At 43.4% G+C, this 4,253-nt stretch overlaps 1 long non-coding RNA gene across 1 annotated transcript in view; it reads left to right on the forward strand.

The window, feature by feature from the left end:
• Window positions 1-4,053, forward strand: part of LOC106147069 — a 39,414-nt gene extending 35,361 nt beyond the window's left edge. Inside the window, exons 2-3 of the long non-coding RNA XR_001231785.1 lie at window positions 3,521-3,634; window positions 3,742-4,053. This is a non-coding gene — a long non-coding RNA (uncharacterized LOC106147069). The remainder of the gene's footprint in view (window positions 1-3,520; window positions 3,635-3,741) is intronic.
• The last annotated feature ends 200 nt before the right edge of the window (window positions 4,054-4,253 follow it).

Here is a 4,253-nt window from a genome sequence, read left to right on the forward strand (position 1 = left end):
GCTGCCGCATGGCTCCCCATGCGCTGTGGCCCACCCTCTGGGAGCCACCAGGCAGGAAGCTAGCCAGCCAGAAGACTGGCGCTCCCCACCCGAGGCTCCCTGTGCGCCGGAAGCCCTCCTTCCGGGGAACGATGAGGCTGGGAGTGAGTCGCCAGTCCCAAGACCCCAGAGACCGGTGCTTCCCGCCCGAGGCTCCCCGTGCACTGGGGGCCCACCCTCCAAAGATGTGTTTTCTTTATTTAATGGAGTATTATTCAGTCATAAAGAAGGGTGGATATGAGATATTTCTGGGTAAATAGATATACCTTGAGACCATACTCTTAAGTGAAATAAATCAGACACACATGTGTAAATATCAGGTTGTTTCTCTGGTGTAAGAAACCAAAAATGTATAAAAGGTATTGTGAAATAGGAGAAAATTGTTAAAAAGAAATGGGAACTAGGGAGGAGAGAGGGGGGAAAGGAAAGAAGAGAAAAGAAAAAAACAATAAAAGCAGGATAAAATGAAAACAAAGCTTTTTAAATAAGGAGGGGAGGGACTAAAAGAAGGAGCCTGGGAAAAAAGGAGCAATCAAGATATATCACTTACAGGTACAAATTTCCTATGATGAATATGATCATTACGTATATCTAAATTGTGCCAAAAAACTTAATTAAAAAAAAAGAAATCCATGAGAAGGAAATACAACTGAAAAAAAAAAAAGAGTTAAGGAGTAGGTCAGTGCAAAGGTCCTGAGTTCAATCCTCAGAAGTGCCCCAATTAAATTTATTAATTAAATACAGATAAAAAAGTTAATCAGGTAGGGTATAGTTTTAAGCCTATGATTGCAGCAGTCCTTGAGGCTGATGATCACAAATTTGAGTCTAGTCTGAGCAACTTATTGACTTATTGAGACCCTATCTCAAAAAATAAAATAAAAAGAAATTAAAAATGGTTGACAGTGTAGTTCTGTGGCCTTGAATTTGATCCCCTGTGGTGTAAAAAGAAAGAAAAGTGAAAAAGAAAGGAAAGAAAGAAGAAAGGAAGAAAAAAGATTTCCTATTTTGTTTTTAAGGCCTTCAGCTAATTGCACATTGCCCACCCCCTTTGGTCCTGTCAAAGTTTACTGATTATATATATCAGTCACATCTTTAAATATTTTCACAGCAATATCTGGGCAAGGGTTTGACTGAACAACAGGGCACCATCATCTGGCCAGGCTGGTATACGAAACTGGTTGTCCCAGTTTTGTGACTACTCCAACCCTCAGATTCTCAAGCACCAAATGGCATTGACCATACATCAATTTAAACATTTCTTGTGATCCTTGGTGATCCAGGAAGGTCTTGGAGCTTATGACACAGCAGTGAGCACTAGATGACTGGAGCTGGTATTGGGAGGTGGCCAAAGAGGGACATTGCTTTGTTACTATGCAAGCTGTCAAGTATTGGGATGGACTAGGGAGGAAACGGCAGAATACTGGTCGAGACGAGATCATGCAAGGTGTAGAGCACATCCTACAGGTGCTCAAGGGTGGCTTCCTCCCTTCCCTCCCACAGTCATGATTTAAGAAATATTGGATTGATTTTATCCTGCTAGAAAGTGCTTGTCCCCACACTGATATAAAGTAGAACTCAGAAGAAAATTAAGCTAATTTTTCCCTGAACTTCCCTCCCTGAAAGTACATATCTCTTCAAGTTACAGATAAGGTTAACAGCCATATTCCTATAAACAGAGTCCTGTGGCATCCTGTTCCCACTAGGACTTGTTTTTCCTTCAAGGTTGACCTCTGCACTGTTCCTGATAAGAACAACAATTATAGTCCTGAAGAAACAGTGTTGTAACACACTGGGGCATCTGCAGCATCCAGGTTTATGATATCCTGCCCTCACAAGATTCAAAAGATTCTGTTTTTCTTCCAAGGCTAAGTTGCAAACTGTCATTACATGAGTAATTAATTACCTTTATCTGTAACCTCACCCACTTTTGTGCCATGAACAGACCAACCCCAGGCCACATGTATAAAACCTGGAGCCTTTCTTTTGTTTGGTGCTGAGTCCTTTGGACAGAAGTCCAGCTAAGTCAGATGCACGTAATTAAAATCCTACTTCCCAGTGGTCTCTCCCCAGCTCTTAGATTCTGTAACAGGTATAGGTCATCTTTGAACAGGTACTGGTTGTGCATGGGGCTGGAGTAGATGAAGGATGACCCTTCTCCAGGGAGAAGGTAAAAGAAAAATCTAGACTGCCTCAGGGCCTAAGCAAAGTCTCTTCCTTAGTGTGGACAGCTGGAATTTAGGAAGGCATAAATACTTTATAAACATCCTAGGATCTTACGGGAAATAAAGGGGCCAAATCTCCAGTTCAGTAATAGTTAGATACCACCCCTCTCTGGCCTACTGTAAAGATGTTTTGAAACACTATATGCACTCTCTGAAAATAAATGCATTGCTGTTATAAGCAATTTATACACATGGTCCAAAATAATCAACATTATTCTGTGATTGAAAATATAAGATAAATAAAATAATTTATATTTCATGATGTGAGTGTTCAGGCATAATTATCTTAGGTGACAAAAATGTTCCTAAGGTCTCCAGCACACCCATGTTATTGGGTTAATAACCATTAGTTATTTCTGGCTGATCAGGCTCACAGTCTCCCAAATGAGTGGATGGCAAAGGCTTAAATAAATGAGACAATTGAAATGATTGTAGGGCTCCAGGAGGGTCTAACTCTCTTACAGAATTTGAGATTCTCTGGGTTAAGACAAAGACTTCTCTGGGCAGCCTGTATTTATTAGGTTTTCAAACAAAGGAGTAGGTCACTCAAGAAAATGCAGGAATCTAGTAGGACCTTGGGAAATCTCTTCCCAAGTAGTAAATTACATCAATCAGGAGAACTACCTTATCTTTAGCTTGGTATATATTGTAGGAGTGTGAAAGTTGCAGCTGCAGTCTCCTTTTAGTTAACTGGGGTTGGAGCCAAACATCCTCAGCTGTGACCTTATCTTGTCCTTTGAGGCATCACAACTTCACAGGTCAATACAGGCCTCAGGGGCAACCAGTAACTCATAGAGGTTCACTTACTATGAGTCCGATGCCCATCCCCAGACAAGGTGCCTAAGCTTCAGACAATTCACAAGTAAACATGGAAAGCAAATTGGTTAATAATAAATACTACTCAGAGTGGCTTCATAGTGGTCTCCATCACCATGTGACAGTGAGGATCCTGGCTGTGGTGGGATAATTCACAGAGGGGAGCCAAGCAGGGGCAGCAAAGCCCCTGAGCATTAGGAGCAAGACTGGGGGCTGCTTTATGCCCCTAGGGCCTGCAGGAGGCCTGGGGGAAGCAGCAGTTGTAGGTGGCAGTGTCTAACAGGAGCTGTATACAATCTTTGGTACAAGAGTGACCTAGAAGCTGAATATTGTGGCACACACATGTAATCCCAGAGCTCCAGCAGGCTGAAGCAAGTTTGAGCACAGCCTGGGCAAATTAGCGACTTAGTGAAACCCTGTTCTCACCTTCTTCTGCCCTCCAGGTTTTTACCTGCTCATCTGATGGCTGAGCCCTTCTCGGCTTCCACTTTGATTTCTAGGGTCTTCTCAGGCCCCAGCATCCTAGCCATCTTGTCACTTACTCATGCTGACTCCAGGTAAGCACAGATTTTTTGCCTTTTATAACCCACAAGGGGGCACAATTTCTGACCTTTATCTGCCCTGAACCTCTGGTCTCAGTCACAAAGGCTCTTTTCTGTTTTAGGTTTTGTTGTTTTAAACAATTTGAAGTCCAGCCTTCTTCAGCCAGTTTGAAGGGAAGCCTGCTGTGACAGAAGGCAGGAGGATGCCCCCTTTGCCTCCCCAACTCTGGCATTTTCTTCCCAGGTTTCTGAATAAAGCTGAGAAGTGGAATCCATTCCAAAGGTGGTCAGCTTGGGTCTGCTAGAGGCTTGACTCCTCCAGGAGAAGAGGTAACACCTGGGGGCCCTGTCTTCACCCATTTGGGACTATGAATCCCAGATTCTTCTAAATTTCATATTCTGCCACTTGGCACAGAGTGTGTCAGGTCCGAAGTCCTATGTGAGTGAATCAGCTTCAGCAAAGAGAGGAATCACTTGCTTATCTGATGAGTCTCAGCTAGGAGATGTCCAGGAAGCAGCCGTCCCTCTACCTAATTCCTCCCTGGTTTCTCTTCCCACCTATAACAGGGGTGGGGATGTGGCTGCAGCTCATCCGGCATGACTGAGAAGCAAGGTCCTGATCTTTCTGTCCAGC

The sequence above is a fragment of the Chinchilla lanigera genome, unplaced genomic scaffold (assembly GCF_000276665.1).
Source record: "Chinchilla lanigera isolate Chin_1 unplaced genomic scaffold, ChiLan1.0 scaffold00114, whole genome shotgun sequence".
Classification (NCBI taxonomy): domain Eukaryota; kingdom Metazoa; phylum Chordata; class Mammalia; order Rodentia; family Chinchillidae; genus Chinchilla; species Chinchilla lanigera.